Genomic DNA, 22836 nt, shown 5'->3' on the forward strand with positions numbered 1-22836 from the left:
CTTCGTAGGGGTAATCCAAGTGGTGCCACGTGCCGAGGAACGCCAGTATCTGCCCGATGAACAAGAAAGGGTTTTGAAGCGACTGCATGGCTGCCGCTTCATCCAGCCCACTGAAGTGACCCGAGGAAAGTGTCGCTCTTAAGTAGGTCTGGCAGACTGGTGTCGTAGGCGATGTGGATGCCAAGCCGAAGCGGGGCACGATGTACGCCATGTGGAAGGTGGGATCGGTACTGTTCCCGCCGCTGACGTAACAAGGCGACGAAGGCTCGATGATAACTTCGTACGGGTAATCCAAGTGCTGCCACGTGCCGAGGAACGCCAGTATCTGCACGATGAACAAGAAAGGGTTTTGAAGCGACTGCATGGCTGCCGCTTCATCCAGCCCACTGAAGTGACCCGAGGAAAGTGTCGCTCTTAAGTAGGTCTGGCAGACTGGTGTCGTAGGCGATGTGGATGCCAAGCCGAAGCGGGGCACGATGTACGCCATGTGGAAGGTGGGATCGGTACTGTTCCCGCCGCTGACGTAACAAGGCGACGAAGGCTCGATGATAACTTCGTACGGGTAATCCAAGTGCTGCCACGTGCCGAGGAACGCCAGTATCTGCACGATAAACAAGAAAGGGTTCTGAAGCGACTGCATGGCTGCCGCTTCATCCAGCCCACTGAAGTGACCCGAGGAAAGTGTCGCTCTTAAGTAGGTCTGGCAGACTGGTGTCGTAGGCGATGTGGATGCCAAGCCGAAGCGGGGCACGATGTACGCCATGTGGAAGGTGGGATCGGTACTGTTCCCGCCGCTGACGTAACAAGGCGACGAAGGCTCGATGATAACTTCGTACGGGTAATCCAAGTGCTGCCACGTGCCGAGGAACGCCAGTATCTGCACGATGAACAAGAAAGGGTTCTGAAGCGACTGCATGGCTGCCGCTTCATCCAGCCCACTGAAGTGACCCGAGGAAAGTGTCGCTCTTAAGTAGGTCTGGCAGACTGGTGTCGTAGGCGATGTGGATGCCAAGCCGAAGCGGGGCACGATGTACGCCATGTGGAAGGTGGGATCGGTACTGTTCCCGCCGCTGACGTAACAAGGCGACGAAGGCTCGATGATAACTTCGTACGGGTAATCCAAGTGCTGCCACGTGCCGAGGAACGCCAGTATCTGCACGATGAACAAGAAAGGGTTTTGAAGCGACTGCATGGCTGCCGCTTCATCCAGCCCACTGAAGTGACCCGAGGAAAGTGTCGCTCTTAAGTAGGTCTGGCAGACTGGTGTCGTAGGCGATGTGGATGCCAAGCCGAAGCGGGGCACGATGTACGCCATGTGGAAGGTGGGATCGGTACTGTTCCCGCCGCTGACGTAACAAGGCGACGAAGGCTCGAAGATAACTTCATACGGGTAATCCAAGTGCTGCCACGTGCCGAGGAACGCCAGTATCTGCACGATGAACAAGAAAGGGTTTTGAAGCGACTGCATGGCTGCCGCTTCATCCAGCCCACTGAAGTGACCCGAGGAAAGTGTCGCTCTTAAGTAGGTCTGGCAGACTGGTGTCGTAGGCGATGTGGATGCCAAGCCGAAGCGGGGCACGATGTACGCCATGTGGAAGGTGGGATCGGTACTGTTCCCGCCGCTGACGTAACAAGGCGACGAAGGCTCGATGATAACTTCGTACGGGTAATCCAAGTGCTGCCACGTGCCGAGGAACGCCAGTATCTGCACGATGAACAAGAAAGGGTTTTGAAGCGACTGCATGGCTGCCGCTTCATCCAGCCCACTGAAGTGACCCGAGGAAAGTGTCGCTCTTAAGTAGGTCTGGCAGACTGGTGTCGTAGGCGATGTGGATTCCAAGCCGAAGCGGGGCACGATGTACGCCATGTGGAAGGTGGGATCGGTACTGTTCCCGCCGCTGACGTAACAAGGCGACGAAGGCTCGATGATAACTTCGTACGGGTAATCCAAGTGCTGCCACGTGCCGAGGAACGCCAGTATCTGCACGATGAACAAGAAAGGGTTTTGAAGCGACTGCATGGCTGCCGCTTCATCCAGCCCACTGAAGTGACCCGAGGAAAGTGTCGCTCTTAAGTAGGTCTGGCAGACTGGTGTCGTAGGCGATGTGGATGCCAAGCCGAAGCGGGGCACGATGTACGCCATGTGGAAGGTGGGATCGGTACTGTTCCCGCCGCTGACGTAACAAGGCGACGAAGGCTCGATGATAACTTCGTACGGGTAATCCAAGTGCTGCCACGTGCCGAGGAACGCCAGTATCTGCACGATGAAGAAGAAAGGGTTTTGAAGCGACTGCATGGCTGCCGCTTCATCCAGCTTACTGAAGTGACCCGAGGAAAGTGTCGCTCTTAAGTAGGTCTGGCAGACTGGTGTCGTAGGCGATGTGGATGCCAAGCCGAAGCGGGGCACGATGTACGCCATGCGGAAGGTGGGATCGGTACTGTTCCCGCCGCTGACGTAACAAGGCGACGAAGGCTCGATGATAACTTCGTACGGGTAATCCAAGTGCTGCCACGTGCCGAGGAACGCCAGTATCTGCACGATGAACAAGAAAGGGTTTTGAAGCGACTGCATGGCTGCCGCTTCATCCAGCCCACTGAAGTGACCCGAGGAAAGTGTCGCTCTTAAGTAGGTCTGGCAGACTGGTGTCGTAGGCGATGTGGATGCCAAGCCGAAGCGGGGCACGATGTACGCCATGCGGAAGGTGGGATCGGTACTGTTCCCGCCGCTGACGTAACAAGGCGACGAAGGCTCGATGATAACTTCGTACGGGTAATCCAAGTGCTGCCACGTGCCGAGGAACGCCAGTATCTGCACGATGAACAAGAAAGGGTTTTGAAGCGACTGCATGGCTGCCGCTTCATCCAGCCCACTGAAGTGACCCGAGGAAAGTGTCGCTCTTAAGTAGGTCTGGCAGACTGGTGTCGTAGGCGATGTGGATGCCAAGCCGAAGCGGGGCACGATGTACGCCATGCGGAAGGTGGGATCGGTACTGTTCCCGCCGCTGACGTAACAAGGCGACGAAGGCTCGATGATAACTTCGTACGGGTAATCCAAGTGCTGCCACGTGCCGAGGAACGCCAGTATCTGCACGATGAACAAGAAAGGGTTTTGAAGCGACTGCATGGCTGCCGCTTCATCCAGCCCACTGAAGTGACCCGAGGAAAGTGTCGCTCTTAAGTAGGTCTGGCAGACTGGTGTCGTAGGCGATGTGGATGCCAAGCCGAAGCGGGGCACGATGTACGCCATGCGGAAGGTGGGATCGGTACTGTTCCCGCCGCTGACGTAACAAGGCGACGAAGGCTCGATGATAACTTCGTACGGGTAATCCAAGTGCTGCCACGTGCCGAGGAACGCCAGTATCTGCACGATGAACAAGAAAGGGTTTTGAAGCGACTGCATGGCTGCCGCTTCATCCAGCTTACTGAAGTGACCCGAGGAAAGTGTCGCTCTTAAGTAGGTCTGGCAGACTGGTGTCGTAGGCGATGTGGATGCCAAGCCGAAGCGGGGCACGATGTACGCCATGCGGAAGGTGGGATCGGTACTGTTCCCGCCGCTGACGTAACAAGGCGACGAAGGCTCGATGATAACTTCGTACGGGTAATCCAAGTGCTGCCACGTGCCGAGGAACGCCAGTATCTGCACGATGAACAAGAAAGGGTTTTGAAGCGACTGCATGGCTGCCGCTTCATCCAGCTTACTGAAGTGACTCGAGGAAAGTGTCGCTCTTAAGTAGGTCTGGCAGACTGGTGTCGTAGGCAATGTGGATGCCAAGCCGAAGCGGGGCACGATGTACGCCATGCGGAAGGTGGGATCGGTACTGTTCCCGCCGCTGACGTAACAAGGCGACGAAGGCTCGATGATAACTTCGTACGGGTAATCCAAGTGCTGCCACGTGCCGAGGAACGCCAGTATCTGCACGATGAACAAGAAAGGGTTTTGAAGCGACTGCATGGCTGCCGCTTCATCCAGCCCACTGAAGTGACCCGAGGAAAGTGTCGCTCTTAAGTAGGTCTGGCAGACTGGTGTCGTAGGCGATGTGGATGCCAAGCCGAAGCGGGGCACGATGTACGCCATGCGGAAGGTGGGATCGGTACTGTTCCCGCCGCTGACGTAACAAGGCGACGAAGGCTCGATGATAACTTCGTACGGGTAATCCAAGTGCTGCCACGTGCCGAGGAACGCCAGTATCTGCACGATGAACAAGAAAGGGTTTTGAAGCGACTGCATGGCTGCCGCTTCATCCAGCCCACTGAAGTGACCCGAGGAAAGTGTCGCTCTTAAGTAGGTCTGGCAGACTGGTGTCGTAGGCGATGTGGATTCCAAGCCGAAGCGGGGCACGATGTATGCCATGTGGAAGGTGGGATCGGTACTGTTCCCGCCGCTGACGTAACAAGGCGACGAAGGCTCGATGATAACTTCGTACGGGTAATCCAAGTGCTGCCACGTGCCGAGGAACGCCAGTATCTGCACGATGAACAAGAAAGGGTTTTGAAGCGACTGCATGGCTGCCGCTTCATCCAGCTTACTGAAGTGACCCGAGGAAAGTGTCGCTCTTAAGTAGGTCTGGCAGACTGGTGTCGTAGGCGATGTGGATGCCAAGCCGAAGCGGGGCACGATGTACGCCATGTGGAAGGTGGGATCGGTACTGTTCCCGCCGCTGACGTAACAAGGCGACGAAGGCTCGATGATAACTTCGTACGGGTAATCCAAGTGCTGCCACGTGCCGAGGAACGCCAGTATCTGCACGATGAACAAGAAAGGGTTTTGAAGCGACTGCATGGCTGCCGCTTCATCCAGCCCACTGAAGTGACCCGAGGAAAGTGTCGCTCTTAAGTAGGTCTGGCAGACTGGTGTCGTAGGCGATGTGGATGCCAAGCCGAAGCGGGGCACGATGTACGCCATGTGGAAGGTGGGATCGGTACTGTTCCCGCCGCTGACGTAACAAGGCGACGAAGGCTCGATGATAACTTCGTACGGGTAATCCAAGTGCTGCCACGTGCCGAGGAACGCCAGTATCTGCACGATGAACAAGAAAGGGTTTTGAAGCGACTGCATGGCTGCCGCTTCATCCAGCCCACTGAAGTGACCCGAGGAAAGTGTCGCTCTTAAGTAGGTCTGGCAGACTGGTGTCGTAGGCGATGTGGATGCCAAGCCGAAGCGGGGCACGATGTACGCCATGTGGAAGGTGGGATCGGTACTGTTCCCGCCGCTGACGTAACAAGGCGACGAAGGCTCGATGATAACTTCGTACGGGTAATCCAAGTGCTGCCACGTGCCGAGGAACGCCAGTATCTGCACGATGAACAAGAAAGGGTTTTGAAGCGACTGCATGGCTGCCGCTTCATCCAGCTTACTGAAGTGACCCGAGGAAAGTGTCGCTCTTAAGTAGGTCTGGCAGACTGGTGTCGTAGGCGATGTGGATGCCAAGCCGAAGCGGGGCACGATGTACGCCATGTGGAAGGTGGGATCGGTACTGTTCCCGCCGCTGACGTAACAAGGCGACGAAGGCTCGATGATAACTTCGTACGGGTAATCCAAGTGCTGCCACGTGCCGAGGAACGCCAGTATCTGCACGATGAACAAGAAAGGGTTTTGAAGCGACTGCATGGCTGCCGCTTCATCCAGCCCACTGAAGTGACCCGAGGAAAGTGTCGCTCTTAAGTAGGTCTGGCAGACTGGTGTCGTAGGCGATGTGGATGCCAAGCCGAAGCGGGGCACGATGTACGCCATGTGGAAGGTGGGATCGGTACTGTTCCCGCCGCTGACGTAACAAGGCGACGAAGGCTCGATGATAACTTCGTACGGGTAATCCAAGTGCTGCCACGTGCCGAGGAACGCCAGTATCTGCACGATGAACAAGAAAGGGTTTTGAAGCGACTGCATGGCTGCCGCTTCATCCAGCCCACTGAAGTGACCCGAGGAAAGTGTCGCTCTTAAGTAGGTCTGGCAGACTGGTGTCGTAGGCGATGTGGATTCCAAGCCGAAGCGGGGCACGATGTATGCCATGTGGAAGGTGGGATCGGTACTGTTCCCGCCGCTGACGTAACAAGGCGACGAAGGCTCGATGATAACTTCGTAGGGGTAATCCAAGTGCTGCCACGTGCCGAGGAACGCCAGTATCTGCACGATGAACAAGAAAGGGTTTTGAAGCGACTGCATGGCTGCCGCTTCATCCAGCCCAGTTGATTCCTTACCCAGGGTTAACTCTCGCCGCCTGGAAATGTGCGGAAATGAGGAAAAGAAGTGATGACAGGATAGGGGTAGAAAAGAAGACAGGAAGGTGAAAGAGCTGAGAGGGAGGCAGGAAAAGGCGACTGGCTGGTTTCCCCCGGGCGGGTGAGACCGGGGGCACCGTCTGCGAGAAGCAGGGGCCAAAGTGACGTGTTGCCTCTACCGGGGGGCCATGAAGGTCCTAAACAACCCCAGCTTTTGCTCAGCCACCAGGATTCCCTTTTCCCCGGACACGGCTCAGCCACGCACAGCCAGGGCGTGGGTGGGTCCAACCCACATGTGCTCGGGTCCGTGGTGTTGCAAGTCACCAAGTGCCTACGGCAGTTGGCACACCTGCGGAGCTCGGGACCGTGGTGGCGCTACTCACCAAAACACCTTGAGTACACAAGGTGCCCCCTGCGGCGTTTTGAGGGGTTTTAACTGGGGTAGTAGCCAAATAAGGGTGGAAAAAAATCTCGGCGAAGGTGACCGCGCGAAAAACTCGTTTGTAGATGTGGCACTTCGATCAGCCTATGCTGCTCCACCATGTTTCGAAAATATTGCCAGTTTTATATCTGGAAGCTGATCAATTCCACTCAACACGTCGTGTTGGTAACGGTCCTCCTGCTGGCGTCGTGTACGGTTTTAAGCTGTTGAACTAATTGGAGGTTAGGAGTTCCCGAGAAAAAGATGACATTACGGGTTATAGCGTGTGTCGCCATATTATAAAGAGGAACCATAGCCAGAACACCGAAACTTCACGGCCCTTGGTCTCTCCTTTTTCGACCACGGAACGAAGTTCACGTGAGATGTAACGATTGCTAGAACCAAATCCAGAAGTTACGTGAAGTGGGCGGAGGTCCGACCATCAATAAGCTTGGTGATGGCAAAGGAATGTGCGGATTTATTGTTAATATACCATGGTCAACCACAGCTGCGTAGACTGACTTCTTAAAAAGATAGAATGAATATGATTTGTTTGTTCTCTGTGTCTTGGTTATACAAGGGGACGCGTACTTTCGTCCTGGATTCCCGAGAGGTCTAAGTCATGCGAGCGTAAATACGGTGAATTCTGCTTTTGCGGTGCTGTGTCTATGCGCACGCTGCCTGCAAATGTTCGTTGTATTCCCTTCAGTTCTAGACGCAAGATCTTCTGTTGCGCGGAGAGTTCCTGTTCATTGAAGGAAATAGTAATAACCGTGTAGAATGCATTTGGAAGTAAAGGACACTTAACAGCAGATATGACAGCCAGTACAAAGGGATGTTGAAAATGTACAGGTGATATCACTCCTCCCTGCTGAATACCAATGTGGTTGAAGTTGGAGACAGACTGAACCTTGGCGCCTCTCGCATTGTATCTTCGTGGAAGACTCCATAAAATTATATGTCTTTTGTGATGGGAAGAATGGTTACGAATACTTTATGTATCACGTCATGCCGGACTTCGTGCAATGGCACCGGACTTCGGATCTGGCACCGGCATGGCTGTCAGTCACTCACGGCTCGTCTTTCTTCAGGTTGCGCAGATGGTGGCAATTTCCCTTGGTTCTGGAGCAACAACGTGTCCTATCTTTGATGGCGGCACAAACCCGGATATTTGCTTGGCTTTTCAACTGCTGCCGGATTGCTCCTCACCGCTGGATGTGCTAGCGCTGGCGGCACCGTCCGGTTACCGTTACTTCGTCTGGCAACCCGGAACACTACAGGACGGCGCAGGGCTACTTAAGCGACTGCTGCAGCCACCCACCTTGGGATCTGGCACTGGCATGGCTGTCAGTCACTCACGGCACGTCTTTCTTCAGGTTGGTTATTTTTATCGCCTTGTTAACGAAAAGCTGTTTAAAAAATTGGTGCCAGATCCCAACTCACTGTCGACTACGATTGTTCAAAATGTTCTCCTGCTGGGTGCAAAATTTTTATCATGCGTGCGTGTTGCTTGAATGTTGCGGCTTCTTTCGGGAGATGTAGAACAAAACCCGGGCCCTCTGACACCCGAACAGGAAAAGGAGATGTTTGTTGTCATCATGACACTACCGTCAATGCAACAGCAACAGACTGAAATTCTTTCGGAAATTTGTTCTATTCGAGCTGGCCAACAAGCCCTCGAACAAAAGCTATCGCAACTGGCAGAAAAGGTCAAGCTCGTGGAAGAAAATGCATCCCCTTTCTAACGCAACTACTCGCTCAAAATGAATATCTTGCTGATACCTGCGCTAAATTACGAGACTCACATGAGGACCTAGATAGCGAATCTAGAAGAAACAATTTGATAGTTTATGATTTTCAAGATACTGTAAATGAAACGTGGGCTCAGTCAGAGGCTGGAGTGATTTCCTTTCTCTCCGAAAAACTAAACGTGGCAATCAGCGCTACTGCCATTGAAATAGCCCACAGGCTAGGGTGCTACACAGCGGCAAAGGCAAGGCCCATAATTCTGAGGTTTTTGTCATTTAAATACAAAGAACGTGTACTTGCTGTTGCGGCAAGGCTGAAAGGAACTGAGTTTGCGTTAAGTGTGGATTATTCCAGTTAAGTTCGATTGGAAAGGAAGAAGCTGATTCAGTTCGCCAAAGACCGCGAAGCAGAATACAAGTTGCGATTTAATAAACTGAAAATAGGCAACCAAACCTTTGTATGTAATGCTGAAACCGACACCGAGACCAGGAATACTCGATAGCCACCACCGAATGCAGCTTACCATAAAAAGAAACCATCCGACAAACACGATCTCGTCTGTATTGCAGTAAACTGCAGAAGCCTCAAAAATAAAACTATAGAGTTCGCCTCGTTCATAGAATTAACAAATCCGCACGTTGCCATGGGTACAGAATCATGGCTCGACAACACAACTAGCGACAGCGAAATGTTTCCCTCTGGCTATACAGTTTATAGGAAAGACCGTGATTGCCACGGTGGTGGTGTATTTGTTCTTATTCATGATTATAGCATAGCCATCAATTCTATAAGCGTCGAAACCGACTCGTGCGAAACTGTATGGTGTAAAATGTTGCTACAAAACGGTTCTTCCGTTGCTATTGTCTCATTTTATAGGGCGCCTTGTTTAAGAACGGCCCATCCTCTCTTTCAGTTGAGGTAACGTTTTATTAAGTTTGCAAACAACGCACGCAATTCTCGGAGGCGATTTGAACTTCCCGGATGCAGAGTGGAAGTCCTTTAAACCCTTGTTAAACACTACGTCTATCCTATACACTGCCTTTAGGGAGATGAATAATGCCCACACATTATTTCAATTTGTGGAAACGCCAACATGAATAGGTGGTGACAAGGAAAACATACTTGATTTATTATCTGCAGTGAACCGGATCTTATATCCTCTGTTGTCACAGTACGTGGTATCAGCGACCATGACGTCGTTTTCACTAAATTATCTTGTAGTGCTAAAACGCCGCAGTGAGGCACCTCGCAAAGTGTTCATTTATGAAAAAGGTGACTACCCATCACTGTCGCGTGAACTAGACGCATTTTTTCCTGAGTTCCAATCGCATAGTTCATCGTTAGACATGAATGCGCAGTGGAATTTCTTCAAAACAAAGATAGTGACCTTGACCCAAACTTTCATTCCTTCGCGTATCATTTCGGCCAAGAGAGGCAATGATAAGCCATGGCTGAGTAGGGAACTCCGAGCATGATGATGATGATGGTTGGTGTTTAATGGCGCAAGGCCGACGAGGGCAAAGAGCGCCAGAGAAGTTATTTAATGAAAAGAAGTGATTCCCACAAAAGGTAGGTATAAAAAGAGTAAACTGGACATAGTAAGATCGATAAAGATAATGGTGATTGCTGGTGTATAGGGCCAGATTTGATTATGCACGATAGGAGATGAGGTTTAAAAACTTAACATCTGACAAATACTTAAAAACGTGTTTCACAGAAACCATGGCATCGTCACCTAGAAACAGCGGTGGGTGTAGGGGAATATGTTGTCTGTAGAGTTCTCTGAAGTGTTTGTGTCGTGTTGTGTCAAGTGCCTTGCATTGTATGAGTATGTGGACTACGGATAGGCCCTCCCCACACCTGCTACACAGGGGTCTTGGAGATCCCGTGAGCAGGTGCGAGTGCGTTACATGCGTATGGCCTATCCGTAACCTAGCTAAGGTAACTTCAATGTGCCTGTTGTGTGAGTCAGTAGTGTATTGTCCCAAGTGTGGTTTTATTACGTGTAGTTTGTTGTCTGTCTGTTCGCTCCAGTCTGCTTGCCAAGTTTTACGGAGTTGTTGTCTAATGTGTGGCTTGAGGTCTGTGTAAGGTAGTGTTGCCATGTCGACTGTGTTTCGGAGTGCAGCATTGGCGGCCATTTCATCCGCCACTTCATTACCGCCAACGCCAGAGTGGCCTGGCACCCAACACACAGTCACCCCAAGGTTTGAAGAATAAGCTACCATAATCGTTTTGAAGACAAGATTAATGACATGGTTTTTTGATGACTTTCCGGATGATAATGCACGGACGACGCTCAACGAATCTGTATAAATGACGGATGTAGGAATATGATGTTCAAATATGTGACTTACAACCAGAAATATGCCATATGCCTCTGCCGTAATAATACTTGTATTAACATTCATTGTTCTACATGCTTCAAAATTGGGCCCATACGCAGCACAAGGCACCGCAGTGGACGTTTTAGATGCATCGCTGAAAAACTCTGCAGCCCTGTATTTATTCTGCAGATGCATGAAATGCTGCAAAATCCCACTTCTTGGTGTCCTGTTCTTATTGTATTGTACGAAAGACAAGTCACATGCCACAGGACGAAGATGCCATGGTGCTACAAGATCAGTGTGAGATGATTTGAATGTGTCTAAGAGGGAGACGTCATGAATAGTCACCTCGTCCCTCACTCTCTGCGAGAAAGGAACAGCAATGAATGGGCGGTTTAAAAAGAGTTTAGTTGTGGACGTATCATTAAAAACCGGTTTAAAGGGATGGTTATTCATTGATGAGATTTTGGAGGCATATAGGAGGTCAACATAAGTTCGCTGGTACGCTAAGCACCATTTGTCGCACTCTGCATAAAGACTGTGGACAGGACTGGTACGGAGCGCCCCACAAGACAGGCGAAGCCCTAAGTGAAGCACCGGGTCGAGCATTTTAAGTGCTGTTTTTGTGGCTGAACCATACACAACGCTTCCGTAGTCCAACCGTGACCCTACCAACGCGGCATAAAGTCGAAGCAGCAGTTGTTTGTCTGCACCATACGATTGGTGAGACAAGACTTTTAGAATATTCATTGTTTTTAGGCATTTTTGTTTAAGTCGTTTTATGTGGGGTATGAATGAGAGTTTCTCGTCAAACACCACACCCAAAAACTTGTGTTCTCTTTTTACTGGAATCGAGTCACCAAAGAGTTTGACGTTGGGATCGGGCAGGATGCCCCGCCTTTTTGAGAATACAACGCAGGTACTTTTAGAAGGATTAAGTTTAAATCCATTTTCATCTGCCCAGCGAGAAAGTTTATTTACTCCAAGCTGGACCTGACGTTCACAAATGGATATGTTACATGATTTGAAAGATATTTGAACGTCATCTACATACATCAAGCAGGATATGGTTGGCGGCAGTGCCTTTCGGAGAGAGTTCATCTTAGCTATAAACAAGGTGCAGCTCAATACGCCCCCTTGAGGCACGCCATTCTCCTGCACGTGAACATTTGAAAGTGCCGAACCGACCCTGACACGAAATGTTCGTGAAGACATGTAACTACAAAGAGTGTTCAGCATGTTACCCGAGATACCAAAAGCTTTTAGGTCTCTAAGAATGCCGTAGCGCCATGCTGTATCATATGCCTTTTCAATGTCAAAAAATACTGTCATACAGTATTTCTTATGAATGAATGCATCCTTTATGTAGGCCTTTAGAGAAACCAGTTGATCATTTGTGCATCGCCCCGCCCGGAAGCCTGCCTGGCAGCTCTCGAGAAGACCATTGTACTCAAGAAAGTACACGAGCCTACGGTTTATCATCTTCTCGAGGAGCTTGCACAGGCAGCTTGTCAAAGCAATGGGCCGGTAACTGGAAGGAGAGGAACAGTCCTTCCCTTCTTTTAGGAAAGCCACTACTATGGCCTCCCTCCAAGAGCGAGGAATGTGCCCCGAAAGCCAAATCTTGTTATATAGGTGGAGGAGTGTTAGAAGAGTGTCTGAGTGTAGGTGCTGTATCATTGTATATGTGATGTTGTCTGGGCCTGGAGCTGAGGGTTTACAAGTGCTCAAAGCGGTCCTCAGCTCATAAAGTGAAAACTCCGAGTTATAAGAGGAGGTTGACTTATCATTATCAAGTAAAGACTTCTTTTCAGCCAATTGTTTGTGTTTAATGAAAGTGCTAGTGTAGTGTGCTGAACTGGACACGTGTTGGAAGTGTTGTGCGAGTGTGTTAGCCTGGTCTTCCAGTTTGTCCCCTGTTGTACTAACCAGGGGCAGGCTGTGTGTCTGTTGTCCTTTTAGTTTGCGTATTCGTGTCCAGACTTTGCGAGAGTCAGTGTAAGAGTTTATGGATGTTACGAATGAGCGCCAACTCTCTCGTTTTGCCTTCCGGCGCACACGTTTTCCCATCGCCTTAGCCCTTTTGAACAATAAAAGGTTTCCCGACGTGGGGTACCGGCGCAGGATACCCCACGCCTTGTTCTGGGCCTCTCGCGCCCGCCTACAGTCCTCATTCCACCACGGCCTCCTCTGGTTGCGCGGGGCACCAGAGGCGTGGGGAATAGACTTTTCGGCGGCGTCGAGGATGTGCGCCGTGAGGAGTTGGGTAGCTTCTTCGACGTGTAGGTGTCCTATGGATGTGTGGTGTAGTTTGGAAGTCTCTGTAAATGTATTCCAGTTAGCTCGTGCTTCATTGAACCTATTATGGGAAGATGGACTGCATGGGCCTTTACCTATGTATGTGAGTGAGGTGGGGAAGTGGTCACTACCGTATGGGTCAGTGCCCACAGCCCACTCGAGGAGAGGAAAGAGAACTGCGGAGCCAATCGCCAAGTCAAGACATGAGTATGTGTTGTGTCCTATGCTATGGTATGTAGGCTGTTTATTGTTGAAAAGGCATGCTCCTGAAGATGTAAGGAATTTCTCTATAAGGCGACCTCGGGCATCCGTGCGAGAAGAGCCCCAAAGAGTGTTGTGAGCATTAAGGTCGCCTGTCAGGATGTATGGTTCGGGCAGCTGGTCAACCAGCGCCTCGAAGTCAGAGCTTAAAAGTGAAACATCAGGAGGAATGTATATGGAGCATACCGTTATCAACCTATTAAATATTATCAAGCGTATTGCTACAGCCTCAAGGATAGTGTTCAGAGTGACAGGGTGGCAGGCTAAGGATTTCCGGGCAATTATGGCCACACCGCCAGAAGAGTGTGTGCAGCCATCCCTGTCCTTTCTGAAGACCATGTAACTATTCAAGAAATTTGTGTGCTTGGAATTCAAATGTGTTTCCTGAACACACATTACACTTGGCTGATTGCTATGCAGAATCTCATACACGTCGTCAAGATTATTCAGAAGGCCTCTGCAGTTCCATTGTACTATGTTCTCTCTTCCCATTATGAAGTGTTCGGAGCTACTGGACTGTGTTGTTTATGTGTCGTCTTTCGGGGCTGTGACTCTCGTCTTTTTTGGCTTGTCGGGAGGCTTTGGCGTCGGGACGCGTTCCTTGCGGTGCACCGCAGACAAGAACGGACCGACGTCTATTTCATCCTCGGATGTCCTCGGAGCGCCTGAGGGATCAGGCTCCTTGGACCGCGAACCCTTTGGGGCGCGCTTTTCCTTGCCTGCAACCACCGAGGGATTCAGGAACGCCTCGGATGGCGCAGGCGGTGCGGTGGGGGTGGGAGCTGCCGCTGGCTCCCCCAAGTCCCTCTCCTCTGCGCCCTCGCCTGTGGCTTGGGACGCGGGAGTGGAAGCGGAGGATGCAGCATCGCTTCCACCGGACGTGGTTGCCCCCACAGCCGCTGCTGGCTCAGCGAGAGGTGCGGAGGCGGGTTGGGCTGCCTGAGGCAACCCAGGGGGGGGGGGGGCGGTGGTGGGACCAAGTCCGACTCGCGGTACTGGGTCTCCGCAGAAACCAGACGCCGCTCCGCCCCCCGGCGAGCTGCGTCGGCGTACCTCCCCAGAGGGAAAGAGGCGAACCTCTTCCGCGCCTCTGGGAAAGTGATGTTTTCTGTTACCTTGATGTTGATTATCTTTTTTTCTCTCTGGAACATTTCACACGTGCGGGAGTACGCAGCATGAGGTCCATGACAGTTGCTGCACATTAATTGTTCAGCCTGGCAGTTATCTGTCTCATGATCTTGCGATGAACATTTCGCACACGTTGTTTTTCCACGACAGGAGGTGGTGCCATGCCCGAACCGTTGGCACTTGAAACAGCGCCGCGGGTTCGGGATGTACGGCCGGACCGAACAATGAATGAAACCTGCTTTGATGGATTCGGGGAGTGAGGAACGGTCAAATGTTAAGATTATATGCTTTGTCATGATTTGCTTATCATCTCGCCGCATGGTGATGCGCCTCACTGCCGTCACGCCCTCGCCTTTCAGACCTTCGAGCAGATCGGCTTCTGTCTCATTTATCAGATCTGGCTCAGAGATCACACCCTGAGAGCTATTGAGGCTACGGTGGGGTGTGACTCTGATGTCCAGATCTGCCATGCGATTCTGGGTAAGGAGGCTTGTGGCTTGCTGGTGAGTGTTCACCTCGACCAGGACTTCGCCGGTTCTCAGTTTCTTGGCTTTGAAAGACTTGCCCAGGATGCCTTCAAGGAATTTGGTGATAAGGAACACTGACTGGGAGGAGATAGGATTCGACTTGTTAACAGATTCAACAATCAAGAATCGCGGATAGTTATCTGGCTTTTGGTGTGCAATTGTTGGCAAGGGTGGGAATGTAGCTTCGGTGCGGCCCCTTTTCGAGGGCCGATCACGTTTGGAGGGGGGTTTCGAAAATGCCATGTGATACATTGGAAAGCAGGGAGACGGGGGTACTTTCTTCTTTGATCTTACCCTGGTAGCCAAAGAGGTCCCGGAGCTCCCTGCCTGGTAAACAGACAGGGAGCCCATCCGCCGGAGCTTGACCTGGGCTCCGACGGCCACCGTTCGTGGTTTCTAACCCTCCACCTATAAACACATCGCCACGGTTGGATCCAGCTTATGTTTGGGGGCTCGGGGTCCGCGGTATCGCCAGTACCGTCACCAAGATTGCTCAAGGTGCCCCGTGCGGAGGAACTCCGAGCAAAGATAAATAGAAAGAATCGGTTGTATCGAAAGTATTGTCATGTGCCTGATCCTGCGTTGCTTTAAACAATCAAGGAGATGGGCAAAATGGTGACAAAAGCTATGCGCAGAGCACAAGAAATGTACAGAGGTCAAAACTGTTAACAACAACGCGCGAACGCGTGGACTTCGATACGGGCAGCGCAGCCTGCTGATAGCCACCGGCGTGACCAGCGAGATTAGGTGACGGCGCTGCGGCGGCTTGGCACGTCAAAGCTATTGCCGATGCTTCCGTGTTTTGGGGGGAATGGTTCGGCGCCGAAATACCCACACCACGGCCGCCGCTGAAGCCTATATTAAATGTTATCTTACGCTGATAACCAGTACAGTCTTGTTTTCGCCTTTGGTGTGGTTCCGATATAAAAAAAAAGAGGAATGTGGGTCGGGCGCAGCCATTTTAACATAGGTTGTGTAGGAAAGGGGGAAACAAGCGTTTACTCAGAAATTGCCTCAAGACGTTTATTAGTGGCGCGGTGAAGTTTTAGCACGCATGCGCAGGCACATAAAGCGTGGCGAGGTTGTGGTGAGGGAATTTCGGCGTCGAACCTCTCCCCCCAAAACAAGGAAGCATCGGCAATACCTTTCGCATGCCTAGTTGCCGTAGAGCCATCCTGTAATCTCGCTAGCCACGCCGGTGGATATCAGCAGGCTACACTGAACGTATCGAAAGCAACGCGTTCGCGCGTTCTTAACAGTTTTGACCTCTGCACTCTTGCGATATAGGCGAGAAACCTAAAATCAACCCTAAGGAAGTGTGGAAATACGTGAAAAATGAAAGTAATTTTAAATTCACTATTCCTGACATCACGGATGGGATAAATGACGAGTCTAACACGAAAGCCAAAGCCGAGGGTTTTAATACATACTTTCAGTCTGTGTTCTCGCAGCCAGTTAACACACGTAGTGTATGCCAGAATGTTGGTGCGCTCCAACAAATGAACGAGATATAAATTTCCGAACGCGGCGTCGTGCTCTTGTTGGAAAAAAATGTTCACTCTGCTCCTGGTCCTGATTGTATATCCAACTTCGTCTTGAAAAACTGCGCCGTGTCTATCGCCCTCTTTTTAACACTCATGTACAAATCGTCACTTGAACAATGCGTTTTACCAGCTGATTGGAAAAATGCCAACGTAACTCCAATGTAAAAGCGGGGATAAAACAAAAACGGGTAACTACAGGCCTATTTCTTTGAGAAGAGTGTGCTGTAAAACACTCGAACATATCATTTACACAAACGAATGAATCATCTATAAAGTAATAACTTTTTTCCCCATTACAACAAGGTTTCAGTTCGGGTTTTTCGTGCGATACACATCTGACCGAGTTTGCGCACGACATTGCAGCTTCTATTAACTGCGGCCTTCAGGTTGGCTGCATATTTCTAGATTTCCAGAAGGCATTTGATTCCGTGTCACACGTGTTGTTGCAAAAGCTTCGTTGTCTTGGCATACAAAATGCCCTACTCATGTGGATCGAACCGTTTCTTTCTGAAAGACAGCAGTGCGTTATTCTTGACGGTGTGTGCTCATCAAGCTTTCGTGTATTGTCAGGAGTGCCGCAAGGGTCGGTTTTGGGGCCCCTGCTTTTCTCATTTTTATAAATGATATCTCTGAGAATATCGCCAGCCGTGCTCGATTGTACGCTGATGATTGCTGCATTTACGGTAACATTACTTGTCAAGCGGACACCGTTCAATCGCAGAACGACCTAAACTCTGAAATTTCTTGGTGTGATGTGTGGAAAATGAAACTAAATACAGTAATCCCTCGTGATAACGAAGCCAGTGGGACAGCCAAAAATTTCGTTATAAGCAGGGTTTCGATATAACCGACAACTCGAGAAAAGCTAAAGCATTTGAGCGCTAATTTCGCCACAGCTGTGAAGAATCAAAACACAATGTATTCCTTGAAGCAAAACTTTATTAAGGTGCAAAAAAGGCAGCGAGCTTCCGCTGTTTCAAGCTCTTGCTGGGCGTGAGCAACCGTTGCTTTGGCCAAGTATTGCATGACGCTGCGGTCGCCGCACATAAATGTGGCTGTGGCAGTGGCCACTTTTATAGGTGGCGTGCGGCCGTCACGGAACGCTACGAGAGTTCCCCGCTGAAAGCGCCGCAAACGCAGTGGCTCGAGTTTGAGGTTGTATTTGTTGATCAAAAAAACGTTTAACCGCTCATTGTGGTTGCACAGTGCTATCATGAAAACCGACCGGTCTTACAGTAGGGGCTTCGCATGATGACTGGGCGATTTATTGCCGTACTGTGCAGCCGTTAAGTTTGCGACACAAGAGTTCTTTGGCGCACTGCCGACTCTGCTTATAGTACGGTTGGAGTGTCGGTGTTCGCGCACCACCGCGTTCGCCCCATTGACCAATGTCTAGAAACAAAATTCAATGACCCTACAACGAAATTTTAGCGTTTGTCTAAAGTCGGATGGCGCAAATCGAGCATGACCGGCTCGAGAAAATCGCCGGGGAAACACCAGCTTGCGTTGACCCGCCATGTTGATAGCCTGACCCGCCGTGAGTCGCCGCCGGTCGGCGATGCCTCCGCTCGCCACTTCGCTCTAAGCGGGTCAAGCTCTTCGTGCTCATCGAATAATGCGGCCTAAAATGCATGTGTTTGGGTTGGGACCAGAAGAAATTTCGACTAAAGCGACATTTCGAGTAAAGCGAGTTCGTTATAATGAGGGATTACTGTATGTCGAAGTGTAAATTGGTGAGATTTACGAACAGAAAACCGCCTCGGATTTCAAATTACGTCATGGCCGGGGCTACCTTGCCTGTTGCAGCAGAATATAAATATTTAGGAATCATTTTTTATGGCAACATGTCTTGGAACGCTCATATTAATTACTTAACATTAGAGGATACTCGCGCGCTGATCTTTTGATGCGAAATTTTAGACAGGCACCAACTAAGTTGAAAGAATCACTATACATGTCCAATGTGCGTCCCATATTAGAATACGCTTGCAGTGCCTGGGACCCCTCAATAAAATCAAATATAGAAGTCGTAGAGAGTGTACAGGCACGATTAGCCCGCTTTGTGACAAGCAATTATAACTTCACCGTACGATCAGCCGACAGTCGTTCAGGATTACAATGGCCTCTGCTAGCTGACCGGCGAAAATACCTAAGACTCTCCCTATTTTACAGCACATTCATGAACAGAAGAGGCATCGACAAGGAACAGTATATAAGACAAACTACGTATGTGTCACCCCGTACTGACCATTCTTTAAAACTGCGCGAATACGCGTCCAGGATCAACGCATCCAAATACGCCTTTTTTCCAAGGTTCACGCATGAGTGGAACAGCTTGCCAGAGGAAATTGTCTCGGCGCCTCCTCTTCTTTTGTTAGAAATTTGCACATTTTTTTGTTGAACTGATCATTACTGTACATTTTTGACGCATTCCGTACTTCTTGTATATTTTATTTTATTATATTGCCCTGTGTAACTGATAGCACTCTTCTCTTTTTGCGTTTTTGCTTTGAATTTACAATGTGATGCCTTATTTATGACAGTGTAAACCAAGACTTGGCTGTTTCAACCATACAGGCTTTTACCCGCAAACAGTTTTATTGTTATATCAACTGTACTGTATTCCTGTGCTTGTTCTCCCCCCTGCAATAATGCCCGTGAGGGCGATGTAGGTACCTGGATAAATAAAAATAAAGTATACCTTTTTAAGGTCTATAACCCACACGGGTTATAACCCACACAGTTATGGGTTATAACCTGTAACCCATACAGGCCACGTTCAGCTTGAAGCGAGAATTGTTACATTTTGTGCGCACAACAGCCTGCCTTCTGAACTTAGGGTGCTGGCTCCGAGCTCATGCTGTTCGTACAAACATCAAATTCTTGCTTGCACCCAGGCATCAATTCTATTTGTTGCCAAATTTCTATGCAGGTAGCCCGTCATATGTCAAAGGGCTGTCTACTGCCAATATTCCGCCATTAAACTGATACAGCCTAATAAAATATTCTCTTCTTAATGCTACCTTGGCGTTATAGTGCAAGTAAAGGTTTATTATTCGCAGCCTGGTTCGTGAGCAAAGGGTCAAATTCTGAATGCCGTAATATCTCTATGCACCAATCAATATCAATCAGAAAAAAATGGCCCAGAAGACTCCGGACTAGCTAAGAGCGATAAAGAGTGAAAGCGGCTCCTTGTTCGACGGGTTCCTGGTTTGCCAAAACCGTACCAAAGAAAACGGAGTTAGAAAAAGGTAGCAGTCAGCTGTCCGTCGCATCCACAGTTCCCGTGGCTCTGCGCATATGGAGATAGAATCCGACAAAACAGCGATGCAGTCAGAAAATCTCAGACACATGGCGGCAGTCGTTCACCTACGTTTGCGCCCTTTCTAGGCAGCGAAGGCACTGAAGCAAGCAATTTGCTCACTCTTCGGAACATGGGATCAAGTGACCGTCGGAATATTAGCCCCCGAGAGGGAGCGCCTACAACAACGAAAAGGTTTTGAAAAAATCAGGGATAAGGTTGTCGAGATTGGCATTAGCATGCATTACCATATCCTGCACGATGCCCCTCGAGAGGATTAGGGACCCTAATTCCCTAGGGCAACTCGTCCGTTTTTTGTTTTTGTTCTTCCTGCCATCCCGCCTGCATTGAATGCGGAGCAGCGACGGTGCCGCAGTCTGCTCTCTGCTTCGAATATGTGAAAACGAGAAACGGTCTGATTCCTTCCCAGGCACGCAGAGCGGCCGTACTTAACGATCCGGCTCCATTATCAACGAAATGTTAAGGGGCTGTGTTCCTTTGCGCCAGCTATCCTTGTGACTCGCCCCGCGAAGGAAGGGCCAACAGACGGCTCGGCCTGCTTGGTTCCGTGTGCGATGTGTTTTGGTGCCTCTGGTCTCAGTTATGCGTACGAGTCAAAGAAACAAGTTTTGTTCATATTCACGAATGGATTAGAATAAACAACAAACTCGCAGGTTTAGTCCGCGACTTAGTGACCATATAAAAAGAAGAATCCATCGTGTACACTTTTGCGTGAATACCAGCGACCTGAATTCGGTATTGCCTCATCAAATTGAGTGCCGAACGACTGTTACAAAGGTATATGCGCGACATAACTAAAGGTGCCCCTAGGTTTGTTTTTAAGCAGCGCGAGATGCGTTCACCCATGTTGCCGGAAATCACCATTTGGAGTTGCATAATACAAAAAAAGCCAATGAGGCATGAGGCACACCACGGAGTTGCGCAAAATAAGTGTTCAGCTTCCTCGGCATTCAAATGCCACATAGCAGTTTGTATGTAGTGATCACGTGGCCATCGCAACATTACCAGTCGCCAATGGAGAGTTGCATTTGTAAAAATTAGCGGTGATCGTATGAGTCCTTAGTTGTAGGGTCACACAGCATTGACTGGAAGACGTAATAATGCAGATATAAGGAAGGAATTACACACCCGGGTGTTGCCCCGCAAGCACGGTGACTTCTATGGCTATCGCTGTTTCTGCCGCTCCGGTAACGCCTTGATCCTCCACTGCTGCTTCCGTCACCGGTCTTCGTCAGTTACGCTTACTGGGCAGTACTGTTCTCCCTTGACTTTTTCCTCATCCGTGTGTCTGATGCTCTTGTGATTGTTTCTTCACACGAGCATATTGTGTATTGCTTTAGCCGTTGCTAACAAGCGCTATTTCGTGCTCTCGATGTATGTTCCTGGGAACGTTTGAAACGCATGTCTTGTCTCTTATTGGCACGGGCTTCCTTCTGGGATGGTGCAGGTCCACTTCGACACGGTGTCCTTGCTTCAAAAGATTTAAAACATATGTAAACTAATCCCCAGTGGCTATTGGATTATTTATGTTTTAAATCTTTTGAAGCAAGGACACCGTGTCGAAGTGGACCTGCACCATCCCAGAAGGAAGCCTTTTGTGGGCTTTTGTGAGCTCAATATACAGGTCCTTTCAGACGGTATTCGTTGAAACGTTTATCGGTCAATTTCTTCGTTTGGCAACACTGGAAACGGCCACAGATATGGCCGATGCGCCACGGACACGGCGCGGCATGGTCCAGTGCGCCCGCACGCCGAAGAAAACACCGGCGTGCGTCATCTGCTCCGTTCCAATCCGATTCTAAACGGTGGCGCCAACAGAGATGTTATCGATCGCACGCACATTGAACTCGAGGTAATACCAGAGTCCTTCAATGCTTCTCTGGTCATGAAACTCCCGGCCAAGTTTTCTACAGGGACAAAGGATACCGCGAGTGGTGCCACCGCAGATCGGAGGGCATCGGGCGGACAGCGCTGCTCCGTATAGCCAGACCGGCAGGCAGGAACGCAGTAGCAGCATGCCCGTTCGCACCAAATTTTTTCGCCACTCACGAAATGATAAGTTAATTTGAGCGGCCCACGACACGTAAAGCGAAAGCGCACTGCTCATAAGGCGGCAAGCGCCTGTTTTATCTGACTCCGTGGTCCGTTCCCTGCCAAACGCGCTCTGACCACGCCCCCGGCTGCCCTCCGATCAACACCAGCGCCGCGCCGCGGCAGCGAACGAAGCTCTCCCATAGCGCGATGGCGAAGTTTCACGACCAGAAAGGCATTGAAGGACTCTGGTAATACTTTGCGTTCGGTCAGGTGGAGTTTCTAACGTGAGACACAGTCATGTGCTTCACAGTCGTGCTTAGCATGGACAAGTAACGCCATCCCGCGGAGCCCGACGTAACGAGTGACGGCGCACGACGGCCGGGCTTCAGCGGTGGCGCGCGATGTGTTGATACGGCCTTCGCAGCGGCGGGGAGAACAATGCAGCCCCGTCTCGACGTAAAGTACCCTTACCAACGCGCGCACGCCGCTGATCTAGCGCGGCCGTTGGCGCACTCACACCGTTGCGTGGTGGAGAAGAGGAGTGCCTGGTCTGCGGGTCGTGCGCACAACGTCGCCTAGCAACAGACACTTGGCCTCAAATATGGCGGCGCACACTTGGTTGCCTGCATGCATTCCACGCCATTTAATACCCGCTATACTGGCGTTATGCCTGAGTACGCTGTTCCCCCAAATGACAATTTCTGCAAGACCCATGTAATACGCGTCGAGTTTTTTGGTTTTCTCTTTCTGTTGCTGTGCACGAGCAACCCCAGTGTTGTGAACAAACACACAAAAATCATTTTTTGGGGGTAGGGCAGTTTCACAAGAGAATTTTAACCCTAGATTTTCACCGGCCGTTTCAATAGATTATACTCAGCAAGAACCTGTAGTCTATGCCAGGTACTAATGTTTTTAAAGATTTTTTTCGCGGCACTATTGAACGCGTCATCTCTTAAAGTGTAGTATTTAGCTTCCGTAATTCGCAGTTCCGGCAAAATTGACATGCTTT

General features: G+C 50.3%; 1 protein-coding gene across 1 annotated transcript in view; it reads right to left on the reverse strand.

Annotated features, from left to right (window-relative positions):
• LOC144179564 (frequenin-2-like) overlaps window positions 1-22836 on the reverse strand; it is a 538475-nt gene that overhangs the window by 48499 nt on the left and 467140 nt on the right. The window lies entirely within an intron of this gene.

This window comes from Haemaphysalis longicornis, unplaced genomic scaffold (genome assembly GCF_048455015.1).
Source record: "Haemaphysalis longicornis isolate Haplotype H1 unplaced genomic scaffold, Haemaphysalis longicornis Haplotype H1 scaffold_1, whole genome shotgun sequence".
In the NCBI taxonomy this organism is placed as follows: domain Eukaryota; kingdom Metazoa; phylum Arthropoda; class Arachnida; order Ixodida; family Ixodidae; genus Haemaphysalis; species Haemaphysalis longicornis.